Raw genomic sequence first — 16,374 nt, 5'->3', positions numbered from 1 at the left:
TTCTGAAGTTGACTTTTCCTCCAACCCAGTCTGTATAATTGGAAGTACATGTCACAGGTGAGCGGGCATGTGTTTCGTTGCTTCAGGACATGGGAACAGGGAGCGGGACTGGTTTGGTAGGTGTACTGGGTTCCTCTTTGACAGTATGTGTAATGAGGATCTCAGGTATGTTGGACACGTTCATGCACTTTCCAAGTCTGGAACCTCTGTGGAACTTTGGAGAAGCGTTGCAACCTGTTCAAATTTAGAAGACGGCTTGTACTGTGCGGAGAGACTGTCACATTATCTCTCCGCACATCTCAGTTTTCACCTTTTTCCTGTTTCTTGTCATTCCTTCTTAAACTTCCATCTCTATCTGGCTTCCACTTCTCAGCCCCCCCCACCCCAGTGTGGTCATGGTAACCTACCATGTGACAGCTTTATGGGGGTGATGTACTGAAAAGGTAGACGACAGACTCCTATTGGCTCCCCTCACACTATGGCTGCCTGTTCTCCTTCATTAGATACAGCTGCAAGCAGTTGCCTGGGCTACGAGTCTGTCACATGACTGCGTGTGATGCTGCATGCCGCGTTTCTCAGTTTTGTGCAGCCAGTAAATGACGGCTTAACCAGAACCACAGCACTTTCACATCACCATGACTTCTCCAAAAACGTCTGCTATAGAAATGCTGCCGTGTACCCAGTAAGCACGTCCCCCAAAATGTGACCCCGCATTGTTGTTATCCTGGTGTGTCTTTCTTTTGTGGTATTTCCACTCACTTTCAACATTTATAGTGCTGACACATATCGTGGTGTTCCAAAGAAAGGGGTACAACCATAATCGCAGGGACTCTTATTATGTCATCAGCATTCCAGTTGCCAAATAGTGTTCCCCCAAAGCAGTGAATGAATGACAAAAAACCCTGGAGGCAGGAAGTGTCAAAAAGTGAAACGCAGTGCTATTCCTTTGGTTCAAGCTAGCAGTAAAGTGACTGACTGTCCTGAGAGTTGCTATATTAATGATAGGATTAATATTACTCAGACTAATTAGTGGACCTTTGCCAAAAAGAGGCTTCAGGCCTATCAGTAACATCTATCCTAATCCAATCTAATAATGTCAAGGTGTTGTAATACAACTTGATACAAGAACATTTGTGCATGCAAGCACACACACACACACACGCACACACACACACACACACACACACACACACACACACACACACACACACACACACACACACACACACACACACACACACACACACACACACATTGAAATTTCTCAGTTTTCCCCAACATTGCACACAGTCTCACTACATTGACATTAGAATAATGTAGTTTTCCTACATTAGAGTACACACACACACAAACACACACACACACACACACACACACACACACACACCACACACACACACACACACACACACACACACACACACACACACACACAGTGATAAAAGCGCTCTTATATGCTGAGCAGTTATGCACATACACATAAATCCAGCTAGCTGGTTTAAGGGTCCCCTACAGTCTCGTTCTAAGGACAAAGCCCCATTGGGGCTAGTGTAGCTTCACCTTGTTCAGCCTGGTAATTTGTTGAGTGATTCTTCTGGCGTGATTATAGTTCTTCATTATGGCTGCAGTGGGTTCCAGAGAGAACGCTCCCCTGCCTGGAGCAACCAGGCCTGAACCTGTATTAGAGTGCAGAAGAGCCATTTATTATGATTAGTCTACTATTAGCACAGGTTGGGCTGCAGAGGGCAGGTCGCAGTGGGAGGGAGGTAGTGGAGAAGGGTTTAGTAGACTTAGGGGCCAGATAACGAATGGAACTGACCATGCTCTAAAGACACAGTTCTGGTCCACTGGGCTAACACCATGGGGGTGTCCGCCACCTCCCTTATCTGTCCCACAATGCTTTTGGGGGCAAGGGAAGACCGATACATCATGGTACATAGAGGGATGGTCTGGTGGGCCTACAAGGTCAAAGGTCATTTGTTTATTGGAAGCGTTGGCAGTCCATCTAATGTCTAATATTAGACTTTTATCTAATAAGATAAAAGTGTTATAGCTGCATTATTACAAGCCTGTCCTGACATTTATTTGAATTTGCGGGTAAAAGTTTGTTTAAAGGAAGAGATATGTAAACACATTTTTTTCTCTATATGATGTTTGGAGTGTAGGCCGAGTGTCACGGATCAGCTCCAGACCCCTCCTTTTGGGCGTGTGAGCGTGTTCATTGGTCTCACCTGTGGTTCGTCTCGGGATCACTGGGGATTGTGTAGTTCGTCTATTTAACGTGCGTTCGTGCGATGTCTCGTGCTCGTCTTTGTCTGAAGTTCGTGCCATTTGTATTGCATGTCAGAGTGCTGTGCGCTATCCGCGCTGGACCCCACCGTGTGTTATTAAACGCTTATGTTTCACTGCTACGTGCCTCGTCGTGCCTTCGTGCGAGAATGGAGAGAAACCCAAAACTACATCTCTAATACGTTCCCACAAGGTCTTGTTAAGGAAATCAGCATGATGAACTCAGCAGGGTACGTAGGAGTCTCACCCTCCCAGTCCCGTGCTTTGAATTGGGAACAGGACTGGCTAGTGATTAAAAATCCAGATGCGTTTTGCAAATGGAATCTTCCCCTCACACCTTACATTTAGAAATAAATGACTGGCACTTTTTGCCCAGGTGAATTACTTGCAATGAGAGACACAATCGTGCATCAGTTTAGCTGCATGAAGCCACGGATGGAGTGCAGTTTAGTTTCTAAGAGTGCAGACCCGTTCAGTGAGGCAGGTAGTGGGAGGAACCGGATTCTTTTACAGATCATCCTATTTGGAGAACAAATCTCCAATTTTTGGGAGTTTCATTTAATTAAATTTTTTTTGGTTGTTTGTTTATCTTTTACATCATTTGATAGGCTTCATCGAGCTCTGTGGCTTAGGCACCATCTGACTGCAAAAGCAAAGGAAATGATTTAGCTGGAATGTGGAAGAATTCTCTGGAGATGTGTGAGAAGCTTACAGTGGGAGACTTCAAACTGCGTGGCACCTTGTGATTACTTCTGACCTGTTTATTCCTCCATTCATCAGTTTACCAGATCATCCCTAGCCTGTTTATCCCTCTGTTCACCAGTTTATCCTTTTCATCCCTCCATCCACCTGTTTACACCTGACCTATTCATCCCTCCATCCACCAGCTGTTTTTACCAATTCATCTTTCCTTCTCCTCCTCAACGTTCATGGGCTGAATGGGTACAAGTCACTGCTTGGAACTTCGAGGGACTTGTTTATTTATTTATTTTTGAAGTTTGATGTTCAAACTCAAATGCCTCCCAGCCCTAGCTTACACTGTGCAGTCTACAGCCCCCCCACTCTTGACAGAGGGGTTATAGGCACACAAAAACATGCTTCTTCCCAGCACCACCTTCTCCACCTTTATCTGCACGGTGACGGGACTGTTAGCTTCCGCTATCACCGTCTCTGGGCTTGTTTTTTTCCCCTCTCTCTCTCTCTCTCACCACACTTCTCTCCCCTGACAACTGGGATCCTTCATGTTTTATTCCAGGCTTAGCCGTGCTGGAAACACAAGAGCAGGCCGCCGCTAACCTCTTGACTCCTAGACATACAGCGTGCATCATGCATTCTTTCTCACACTCGCACACTTTTTTTCCATTTCTCATACAAAGAGAGTCTCGTTTTTACATTTTATTGACTTCTTAGATTTTTTCAATGACACACACACACACACACACACACACACACACACACACACACACACACACACACACACATAAATATATATATATATATATATATATATATATATATATATATGCCTACGTGATGCAGTCTTTGTTTAAAAAAAAGTCTTAAACTAACATTTGCTGGTGGGTTACTGATATCAAGATTAAAGGTTAATACAGGTTGTAAAAGGTTTATTTAGATATAGGTGTAAGAATATTTGATACAATAATAATAAGCACTTTAATGCAATAAATAATATAACCCCCCCATTAAAATATACCCTCTCAAACTCACACGCATACAGACACACGGAATATAAAGTCTGAGAGGATTCAGAGTGTCAGGCTATGTGCGTGTGTGTATGTGTCAGCTGGTGAGAACTTTTTCCCATGGTGCTTTTACTCAGAGTGGGAGGGGCAGGGTGCCTGGGGGCCTACAGCCAACACACACACACACACACACACACACACACACACACACACACACACACACACACACACACACACACACACACACACACACACACACACACACACACACACCAGAGCAACAGACCTGTAGAGGGAGAGGAGAGGTAAACGCTGCTTGTAGAAGAGTCTGCCAGGACACACATAGCCCTGGTGGGTTTCAGGACTGTGTGCAATGACTTGTGAGTGTTTGCTTGTGCACGTGTGTATGCATGTGTGAGCATTACATTCTCAGTGTATATTCTGAGTCATCGTTCATTGGGTTTGTCTCTTTCGGTTTGTTGTATGTTCCTGCCTTTACGTGCCCTTCTCTAAGCAGTAATTCTGTATCGTCACCCCTGAGCCTAACACAGGCCTAGATGCCACATGAACAGCTATTAATATTGCAGACAAGTTTCAAGCTTTTCCTCCGTCCCTCCCTCCCCTCCCCCCTCTCTCTCTCTCTCTCTCTCTCTTGCTCTGTCTGCCTCTGTCTCTCTAGGCTCCGCCTGTGGTGCTCTGAGAGTGTGTATTGTGTGTTCAGATTGGGCACTGGCAGCAAGTACAACCCAACACCCCCCCCCCCCCCCCCCCCCCCCCACACACACACACACACACTCTGGGGCTCGAGTGAGCGAGCAAGAAAAGCAAAGAAAAGCAGGCGTGTTTCAACAGATGGCCCTCGCCGTCCCGACCCAGCCAGCCCTCTCTGCCTAGCGCACGCTCAGATTTTCCTGTCCGAAATTCCGAGAGAGAGAGAGAGAGAACGAGAGAGAGAGGGAGAACGACAGAGAGAGAGTGAGAGAAGGATACAGAGAGACAGTGAGAGAGGAGTGTGGTGTAGTTTATGGAACTGAAATTGCTGAGAACTGCTTCTTCTTCTGTTCAACTCTTTGCAAACTCTCCTCCTCACCCGGTCATCCGGTGCCACACAGACAGGCGTCCCGCGCGCCGGCGTTGGCTTTAAGTAGACAAGCGCGGAGGGGGAGACACAGGAGGAGCGCGGCCAGGCTGGAGCGCTGACCCCCGCTGCGCGAGCCCTCCTCAGCCGGCTACTCCGGGGAGCTCCAGCGCCAGGGAGCGGAGCGGGTTGTAAAACAGCACCTGCTCATTCTCCAACAGATCCCACTGTAACCACAGGACCTGCAGCCCGCGTCGTGTGAGGTAGGATCATGTGACATGATCTGCTTTCCTCTCTCTCTCTCTCTCTCTCTCTCTCTCTCGCTCGCTCTCTCTCTCTCTTGCACTTGCTCCTGTGATGGAGTGTACAAGTGTCAGTTCCAGACAGTCAGTGTAACATGGCAAGTGCCCTCTTCTCCAGTGGTTTGTTCTCATGGGTAAACCCCCCCCCCCCCCCCCCCACCCCCCCATCTTCCTGTTCCTCTTATTCTGTCTTTCTTTTATAGCAACTGCACTTGTTCAACCACTTTTGCTTATCTGAATGTATGTATGTGTGTATGTATGTGTGTGTGTGTGTGTGTGTGTGTGTGCGTGTGTGTGTGTGTGTTTGAGGGATGTGTGTGTGAAAGTACGTGGTTTTAGGGGTTGACTTTAAAGATGTGTCTTTTGCTGAGAGATTGGACGATTCTTCTGTTACAGTGGTTAAGACGAGTGAGGGAAATTTGGGTTTGAGATGTTCTATTGCTCTTAAACAAAACTGAACAAATGCTTCACTCACATTCGGAAAGTGGAAATGGATTATGTCTCTGTTGATGTGTATCTGGTGATGTCTATCTTTTATATCAAGATACAGAAAAGATAAACATGTTTCAAAGAGGCAAAACGGAAATCTTGCAAAATAGAACATTGACAAAATTGATGATATTAACATGTTTGTGATGTATGGCCCTATATTTCCATACAGACACTGAAGTTGCTTTAGAAATAGTATAAAGTAGATAAGTACAGTTATACTCTGGCATTACCCTGGTCAGCTAACAAGCTCTCATTGATGCAGTGTGTGTGTGTGTGTGTGAGTCCTGAGAGGTTTGGTATTTATATTTACCTTGGCATGGTCATTTGAGTGGCATGTTTACTTTGGGAAGCTTACAGTAGTTTGTCTGCAATGGTCAGATTGATGTTTACATTTGCTCAATAAATTCCCATGATATGGATGAGTGGTTTGGGGGGCACCTTAGGTTTTGGTGGTAGTGACCACTTGCTATGGTCTACCTTAAAAGAGAAAAAGAGCTTACTACCTTTAAAAAAGCCCTGTTGTAATCTTCTTTGCACACATGCACAAATGCTTGAGACTTTGAACCATCTTTATTGGTTACAGCCAGACTGTGGCCAGCGTTTGTTGTTTTTATTCTGCTGTTTTCCACTTGCACAAGGAATGTGTGGGCGGGACATTAAATATTCATGAGATGTAACACTGGCAGAACACTGCAGGGGTGGGAATTCAGACTTCCCAGTCACTCAAACAGAGAGAGCAAGCCCAAAACCAGGGACGAAAGCTCACATCTCTCTAAAAGATGGAACTCGCCGAGTTCCACCAGCAAACAATGCTTTACGGCCAGGATAAATTCATATGAAAGACTTCAGGCTGCCCAGTTAAACTGAAATGAGGTCGGCCTCTTATGGATCCCGATTCAAGGTCGCCGGTGTGAATCGGCTCCATTCATGAAGAGGGCACAAGCGGCCGGTTTTCTGCTGCATGTGCGCTGGAAGACCTGAGCGCCTGTTCTACACGGTTGGCCCAACAGAGCTGCTCCAGGTCGGCCTGCTCTTTGGCGGTAGTCTTGGGCGCCAAATCCGATCACAAGCCAAGAGTCGAGTTTGTTTTACACCTGTGGTGCTTGAGAGGACAGACGTTCAAATAGAGGACAGTCTATCAGTCTGGGAGATGAGTCTATCCAGTCTTTCATTTAATAAACAAGTAGCTGTTGCAAACTTCCTTTCCTGAAATTGTGCAACGGTAATGGAAAATTTAGACGGACGGAAGGAGCGTCTCACTCCTCTCCCAGAGAGTCTTCCGTTGCTCTGGACTGTCTCCCGTTGTGTCTCTGCTGCTCCTGTCCTCTGCGCATGCTCGCGGGGAGAATTCAGAGGAAGGAGAACAGGTCTGGGCACTGGAGGGGAGGCCAGAGCATGAGCTCATGTCAGGGACACACAGCAGCCATTCTGGCTCCCAGCAATAGCTTTCCTGAATCATTAACATCTTCTGTTTCAAAATGGACTCTCCCTGCGTCTCCCTCTCTCTTACACCCGCTCTCTCTCGTGCGCGCGTGAACACACACACACACACACACACACACACACACACACACACACACACACACACACACACACACACACACACTCCTTAAATGACCACACATATTTGGGAGGCTGCAGCCTGCTTCATAACTTCATTGCAGAAACTTGTGTTCAACATGTTGTAATAGACTGACACACACATATATGCAGAGACTGCAAGAATAGCGACAGCATTTTTTTTCCTTTCAGTGCAGACCTACAGTGCAGACCTACAGTGCAGTATTGGTCTACAGTGGTCCTTAGACCATCACCAGGAGATGGACGTGAAACAATTGTTATTTTTCATATGGGTGTTCTACTTTATATTTCAGATTCCTATTTTGATGAAGCATGCCAGGCTTTTTTTCAGATGTGTGTGGGTGTTGTGTTTGTGTGTGTTTCTGCACAGGTGCAATAAGTAAAGTTCAGAATGGAGTAGTGGGTTTGGGTTGATAAACGAGCTTCGCTCTCTGTTCCACTTCACTAGGCTGAGCTCCTATGAACAGTCTGCCAGGTTAAAGGTCAGGGTGTTGCATTAGGAACTCTTAAACACCTTCATATATATATATATATATATATATATATATATATATATATATATATATATATATATATATATATATATATATATTTGGGGGGGGGGTGTATTTATTCGAGAATGATAAAGCTGTGGTGCACAGCTAAGGCCTGGACTGGTGTGTAATGCTGTATCAAACGTTCTCCCACAGGGATGCAGCTTGCATGTATTATAACTGTGAGGTCATGTGATGCACCTTGAAAGGTTCCCCAGTTCCTAGAGAGGATCCAGAGGGCCGAGGTTGGGCCAGAGTTCTCATGGCCTCACTTTCTGTGGCTGTGAGACTTTTGCTCTGCTTGATTTGCACTCGAAACACGGGTCCCATTTTCACTCCATCCATCCATCCATCCATCCATCCATCCATCCATCCATCCATCCATTCTTCCATCCATCCATCCATCCATCCATCCATCCATCCATCCATCCATCCATCCATCCATCCATCCATCCATCATCCATCCAGTCAGCCACACACCCAGCTCTAATCTGCTGTCTTTAACCCCCAAGGCTAAAGGCCCAAGCCGGGTAGTTGCATAAATCTCGCCATTGGGAACCTTTTGACAGTCATTAAGCCTTAAGCTTGTGCCGTAGCAACGTGTGAAGTCAGCTCAGAGGTTCCTACTCCAAAGGTCAAACAGCCGCTGGGTCTGCCAGCCATCTCTAATGAAGGAGTGTGAGCTCCTTAACACTCCTCGCAGGTTTTAGGACACATCTGCTGGACCACTGCAGTGGTTTCACGTCCCGGTTGTAGAGTGTGGTTGTGCCTGCTGTTAAGCAGTAGCAGTGTAATCAGGCACTTATGTCTGTGGTGAAGGTGACTGCATGACCTCAACAACTTTGGATAGACTTTTCATCTTGGATTACTCTGGGGTTCCTGATCCTCCAGACATTGTATGATCTAAACAGACAGTGCTGAGAAAACCGGAAGAGATTAGATGTGGTCATATCTGAATGACATAGATGACTTAACAGGATGTGTAGGATGGCGTTTTATGTAAACCGTGACAGCTTTTCAGCACTGTACTGAATAGATCATGACTCTGCGTGTACGGCATTATCTAATGGTGCAGCGCAAACTAAAGACCCCTTTATATGGGTCCTGCTACATCTCCCACCCCCCTTCCCTGATTCACAGCAGGACCTTCGTTCGCTGTCGACTCTCGGGGTCACCCAGCTGGAACAGATCGGGCCTGATCTGGGATTTGGACTTCCGAGGAGGAAGACGGCTTCCTGGATTTGGCGGCCGGCAGCTTTCTCGCCCTCGCAGCTTTGTTGGGTGCAAACAAAATCTTCAGCGCGGGGAGAAAGGCCCGTTTGCCCCTCTTCCCATCGCTAGGTCCGTGCTCGCGTGGACGACCGCGACAGAACAGCAGGGAGCTCACTCATCCCATTCAGCTCCCCTTCACCCTTCCTAATAGCACGTTTGCTAATCAGCAGGAGCTCGTGTGTGTTTGTGTTTGTTCCGTAAGTGCTTCATCGTAATGTGGTGGTGTGTGGGCTGGTTGAGATATGCCCTCTTAATCCCGCCAGGGCTTGGTCCTGGGGCCACCCACAGGTTCTTGACTTGAAACGATGAGATATGTTGCAAAACCTGTTTCGTCCACGCATGGGGCTTAAAAGGAGCGATAAAGGTTGAAAGATGATATACCTGAAAATATTTATGTATTTGTACACGCACGCACGCAGGCACACAAACACACATACACTCACACACACACATACACACACACACACACACAGTCACGCTTGCTCTCTTTTTCTCACACTCTCACCAGTTAATTTCTCAATCACAGAAATGCTTCACACTGGAAAAATCAGGAGGAGGGGATATTGCACAGGACCAAGGAGACTAAAGAGAGATCACTGTGATGGCTGTCATGTTTTCACAGACTCTGTTACACACAGACACACTGCAGTTCCCCTGCATGAAGGTGGGGAGGTGTGTGTGGTGTGTGTGTGTGTGTGTGCTTGGTTCCAGTACATCATCCTCTCAGCTTCTTGCTTGTTCCTCACTTTGATGTATTGAAGAAAATGTGGTCAGTTAAACACACCTACACAGGCAGGGAAAGTACGATGATTAAGTACGATGAATAAGGTCATTAATACTTTTCATTCAAGAGTGACGGTACATGATGTAAACCATCGCTAATCTGAGGCATACAATACAAACAGACCCACAGAACATTTGCACATTGATTCATACCTGCAATTACAGGTTTATCAATATCCCACTGCTGTAATTTACAAGATTGCTGTCAAATAATCAGATATTACATTTGGTGATAAGGTGGACATGATGAATACAGAAAATGAAAACAGAGGAAGGATGATATCAGAAGAGGAGGGCAGAGTCAAAGTGTTTTATTGACGAGGCTTACTGGCATGGACACCTGCTCTGCCTTTCTCTTCAACAAAAAAACGCTTTTTGACACGATCTGCTGCACAAAGACACAATGAACACATGCAATGGAAACTGTGTGTGTGTGTGTGTGTGTGTGTGTGTGTGTGTGTCTGTGTGTGTGTGTGTGTGTGTGTGTGTGTGTACTGCACATATTCTCATTTGAACTAAACAGTAGATACTTCAGGCTTTCAAGAGGAACTAATCTGAAATGACCTCTATTTTGAATTGGATTTTAATTCTGTTTGTGGTGGAAATGTTGCCTGTCTGAACTTCTTGCCCTCTCTCTCGCTCTGTGAGAGGACAGCAGGGTTCTTATTAACAGGCCAACATAAACATTTTCAGTATGGTCTATGTCTCAGGACTTGGCCTTCAGCCACCAATCACAGAGACACTTTCAGACAGAGCTACAGGAATGCAAGCCAGAGTCCCAGAGTATCTCTCTCACACACACACACACACACACACACACACACACACACACACACACACACACACACACACACACACACACACACACACACACACACACACACACACACCCAAATGTGTATACATGTGTGTCAATGATGACAGAACTGTCCCCTGTGTGCATATGCATATGAGTGTTACCATATAATGTATAAGGATAAAACTTCTACAAATGTTTGTCAGCTTAAATATATGCTTCATGACCACGCTCACACTGTTAGTACACTATTAGTGTATTGGGGTAGGCTAAGGAGCATGGGAGGGAGAACAGGGGAGAGTGAAGTTGAAGGACAGTGAGACTAAGATGAGAAAAGGCAAGTTTGCTTCATCCAGTGCTCCTTCTCCCTACCTCCAGCGCTCTATGGCTGGGCGCCACCACGTCGAGCCAACCTGAGCTCTCTCATTTCTCGCCTCGCTGCTCCCACTTCTTCTTTATTCTCCCCTCTTCTCACTTTTTTCTCGTGCTCTCTCCTCTTGAACTTGGCCGGAGCTGGGCTCTCCCAACGTAATGCTGGCTTCACCGAGATAAGCCAGACATAACTCGGCTCCATGCATGCTTAATCTGATAAGGGTCACTGGGTTCGTTCACATGTGAACGCACTGGAGGAGACCTCCGTTATACCTCTCTCCCAGTTATAATCCTCTCCCAGGACCCATGTCCAATCTGTTACGTTTCCCAGCAGTGCTGCTCCTTGGGAGCAATAACCCGATCTCACTAAATGCTCAATATAATAATTGACATATCCCCCGTAGCAATTTAGCTTTCTGCTTAATAAGCTTGCCTGCTTAATTTAGTTGACATTATAAGTATTGCTGTTGGTCAAACTGCTTAAATTGCCCAACTTTAGCAGTTAAACTGAACAGCCATGGGAGATGTGGCTAAATTAACCCGGTCCTGAATGAGATCATCACTGACCGTGTAATATTAATGCTATATGACAAATCTGAATTAAGATACATTGGCAAAGCAGGTTATTAGTTATTGTATAAGTTTAAAATGTGAATTGCGGAGGTCCCAGAGGGTACGCAGTTTGTGTCTGATGTGTCCTTGGAAGAGGCAGATCGTAGTAAGAGGAACATGCCTGTGAGTGGAGTAGTGTCAGACCTCAACACTCACACACCGCACAAACACACCTCCACTGGGACCACATGCAATTGAAAACTCAACAGGAAGTGTCACACTAAGCATAAATAAATGATGATAAATGTTGGATAGATGTTGAATAGACTTCAATAATTGATGGAGGGTAAATAAGGCGCTGGGGGGCAGAAGTGTGTGTGTGTGTGTGTGTGTGTGTGTGTGTGTGTGTGTGTGTGTGTGTGTGTGTTTGTGTGTGTACAATGTGCGTACATGTGTGTATATTTCATGCTGTTTACTACTGTGCATTTGGGCAGAGGTCACATTTGTCATTGAGTATGTTTGCTCATTGTAGGCTTTTGTACTTGTTTTCCCCTCTGAGGGTTCACTCTTTTTAAACACACACATATAAACACATGGCAGAAATAGTGTAGCTTGTCTCATGTTGTTTTGCTGTACTGAAAAAGGCTTGCGTATTGTTAGATTTAATATCCACCCCAATCTGTGTACCTGTTTTGAGTCATTGCATGTAGACAGCTAATTATATTGAGATAAAGACGTCAGTCCTGTAACTGTTATAATTATATAGATCAACTGGCAGGCAGTATCATAACTATGATTACCAAACACGTTGATCCACACCCCACTGTAATGCCAATTTGGATGGATTAATTTACAAACGTATTCTGAAAATGATTACTGACTACAAAAAAAAAAAACTGGGATATAGTGATGAAAAGTTTTCCATAGACCATCACAAACTAGTATGTTTTCAAATGAGATTGAGGAGGGGAGTGTTTTGAAGGGCAGATTATAATTCAGCCTTTTCACTTCCGTCTTTCAGCTCTTCACTACAGCTGCAAAAAAGATAATGATGGTGTGACAAAAAGTGCAGGAAAAAATATGCGCCAATGATTGTTTGATCCCTAGTCACAAAAGAAAACGTATTTATCTACACAACGTATACCTATATAGGCATAAAAAACAACTACTGTATAAAAACAAATCCTGTATTCACAACAAACAAATCTCATGAAATAAATAAAACACGTGTCCCTGATCAGCAAATTGTAACATGTGCGTTAATGAAGGCAAACAAAGGCATGAATGTCACAAGAATGATCTCACAAATATGCCTACACATCTGTTTCCAGTCACATACTGCAAGGGAATAAAGTGAAAGACCCCAAACGCCCCCTGGGTAAGAACACACCGCATGCCTCAAATGTTTAAACTTTTAAATAAACGCAGGCTACATTCAAAGCTGATGATGTTGCAATGCGGCGTCAGTCATGGGAACCGCTCACTTGATGAGCATCATTAAAAAGTTAAAAAGCAAAAAAACGTAAGTGATCCTAATAGTAATCTCTATATTTTTTACATGTACCTGTGTGATCTAATTTGTTTATTTCGGAAAGTAACACAAAACCTTTTTGCTGTCTTAATTACGTAACACCGGTATGTATTCCGTTACTGCGCAACGTGGGCGTAGTTTTGCTTTGAAAGGAGCAGTAAGAATGCGCTCCGGGTGTCGCGCGCGAGTTCGGGGTCCCTTTAAGTAATGACGTCATCGGGCACGCGCGTTCGCTGAAAAGAAATTAGCTAAGAGGTTCACGAAAGGTTTTATGAGTGCATTGGTTAAGTCTGTTGGCAATGAATACAAGAAATGTGAACTCCGAATTGTGGTTTAAAATATATTTGTGCTACAACTGTTTTCTGTTTATTTGGATTAAACATTAGTTTCATTTGTCGCTTGTGTACATTTTGTTAAAGCCGGCTGATGGACTCGCTACTCAACTTGTGGAAACTTTTTCGAATTGTTAAGGTTATGGCTAACGTAGTGTTTAACGCTCATACATTTTCTTACAATTACGTTCGTTCAGAATGAATGCATCTCTGTTACACTGTTCAGATACGCGCGGGGTACTAAATGACAAAAGCGTATGTTCCAAGTTGACAGATGTGATCTCACACCGCTGCAGTTTGTATCGTCAGGCGGTAGTGAAACCTTTCCAATATTTCCCTTTCGCCATGTTCATACAGTAACAGAGAATAGGCTCACACACAAAAGAGCATAGATCTTCGCACTTGCTTGCGGCAAACGTCTTATACAGCTCACGAGGTGTCACTCCAACCCGTTGTTGCTCGTCTTGCTAAACTCCTGAACCCCGGTTTAAATTTGTATCGCTGCAAGGGGCGGGACGGGCCTTGGCCAAATGACGTCACAGACAGGGACACGCCCCCCGCGCACGTTTTCTGTGCCGCTGTCAATCGCAGTGCCGCGCGTATGTGTATTTCTTTTGCAACTTTGTGGTGACGCGAACGTCAAGTGAAGAAAAGGAGAATTTTGAAGACAGGGGCTGGTGGTGGGTTATAGCTTACAGCAACACTCTGTTGAGTACTTCCAGAGGCTAAAATTCTCAGTATGACAACCAAGTCTCTCAGACAGGTTGACAGGGCTGGAGTGAGACATGGCATGCCAAATGAAAGGACATACTCAGTGCAATAGTTTCCTGGCTGCCAACATAGAGTCCGAAGATCACAGAGGGCAGGTTAGGCTTTCTTCTGCTTTGAAGTTGTCAACATTAGATTTGCACATGTTTAATAAAATCACAATAACACGCTTAATAACACACTTAACTCAAACAGAACACCCCCCCGCACCACCCGCCTCTTAAATGTAGTCTTTCTCCAACAAGACATATTAGGTGTTTCCACGGTACCGCTTTGTGCAGTTTAAAACTACTTTTTATCCACTGCCTCCTATAGAAAAGGAGGATATCGCCACACCGTGAAGAAAAAATGCTCATCATAGAGACTGCGTGTCCTGTCCGTCAGTGTTCACACAACCCTCAGTGCTGAAAGTCTAAAGCTGGAGTTATACTTTCATGGCGTAGATGTGTGCAGGCCTGTACAGAATGTGCGCCAATCTGACAGAAGCATGTTTGTATTTATAGCAGTAGCAAATATCCTTGCAGTATTCTCTGAAACTACAGGAGGCAGTGCAAATACATACCCCTGAAAAAGTAAAAATGAACAAACTCCATGAAGGTCTTCAAGTTTACATCACAGATCTGAGAGTGAAACTGGGGACATTAAATACAGTAGGGCTGTTCATTTTAAATGCAAAATTACATTATTATTTATATGCTGGGATTTGACATTACAGCTTGTTTATAAGTTAGTGTACAGAACATAGAAAAACTGACCTTAGCTAATCAATTAGGTATATACCAGTGATTAAAGGAAATGAAGTGTGTTTGTGCATGTGTGTGTGTGTGTGTGTGTGTGTGTGTGTGTGTGTGTGTGTGTGTGTGTGTGTGTGTGTGTCTATTAAGAGGTTCTTTATCACTCTGAAGGGCAGCTGATGCCAAAAAACCCTGTGATGTCAGGCAGAAATTTAGAACCCTTTCATGGAGGTTGAGAAAAAAGAACCAACACCAAAATATTCTGAAATTCCAAACTCAGGAAACTAAACTTTTCTGTCATGTGTTTTACAACATGGCAGCATGTTTTATTTACTGGGGCACCACACGGTACAGAGAAACAGATGTTAGATGTTCCAGGTTGCCACTTTCTTTAATATGTGGCTCCAAAAATGACCATTGCTAGGCCTTTCTTCAGCATGGTTCTTGTGCCTCAGATCACAGTATTGAGCTGGTTATGGTAGAGAAGTCTATGGGACACATTTAGGGGCCATTAGATCCTCTCTTTGTTGAAATCGCAGAAGCCCTTAAGAACCCTCATATTAAGGAGTACATGAATTGTGCAGGTCACATGGAAGCCGTCTCAAAGCAGCCTCTCCTTGTTATCTCCTTGCTCTGCTCATTTGTTTTCTTTCCCCTTCCCTCCATCCCTCCGTCCCTTTCTCATTTCTTCAGCGTGACCCTGCTTTGTGCGAGTGCTGAGAGGGGCCTGTGCGTGTAAATAAGCCCTGTCACTGGGGCTTCATGGCTTGGAGATTGGATTTTCCCCAAGTCATTTCCAGTCCTTTCTCACACACTGGCTCTTTCACACACTCTCGCACTCTCTTGCTCCACCTCTCTTTCTCTCTCTCTTTCTCTCTTTTTTCCACCCCCTCTGTCTGTCTCCATCCCTCTTTCTCTTTCTTTCTGTGTTGCGCCTCCCCCTCTCTCTCACTGTCTACCCCTCTTTCTCCTTCCCTCCCTCTCTCTCTCTGTCCCTCCACCTGTCTCCATCCCTCTCTCTTCCTCCCTCCCTATCTCTCTCTCCCTCTCACGTATACAGCAGCAAGACTGATTGATCAATGGGTTCTCATTTGGACTTCGATGTAATTTGTTGCAGCTTCCCAGAGGCAGAACAAGGGAGAATGAAAAGAAATGGAGGGAGAAGAAGAAAAGCAGACGGAGATTAGTGCTGAGCCCTCTACACAGGCATTCATTAAAATCACTTCTCTGGAAGGGTCCGGCGTGCCCTAATTGGG

At 45.0% G+C, this 16,374-nt stretch overlaps 1 protein-coding gene across 8 annotated transcripts in view; it reads left to right on the top strand.

Moving 5' to 3' along the window:
• Nucleotides 1-4,799: 4,799 nt before the first annotated feature.
• Nucleotides 4,800-16,374, top strand: part of sulf2b (sulfatase 2b) — a 103,182-nt gene continuing 91,607 nt past the window's right edge. For all 8 annotated transcript variants that reach the window (XM_076984652.1, XM_076984647.1, XM_076984657.1 and 5 more), the window contains exon 1: nt 4,800-5,333. The gene's annotated coding sequence lies outside the window, so the exon portion shown is untranslated. The remainder of the gene's footprint in view (nt 5,334-16,374) is intronic.

Source organism: Brachyhypopomus gauderio, chromosome 21 (assembly GCF_052324685.1).
Source record: "Brachyhypopomus gauderio isolate BG-103 chromosome 21, BGAUD_0.2, whole genome shotgun sequence".
Taxonomy (NCBI): Eukaryota; Metazoa; Chordata; class Actinopteri; order Gymnotiformes; family Hypopomidae; genus Brachyhypopomus; species Brachyhypopomus gauderio.
The sequence above is the reverse complement of the archived record's forward strand: the minus strand, read 5'-3'. Positions and strand labels throughout refer to the sequence as shown.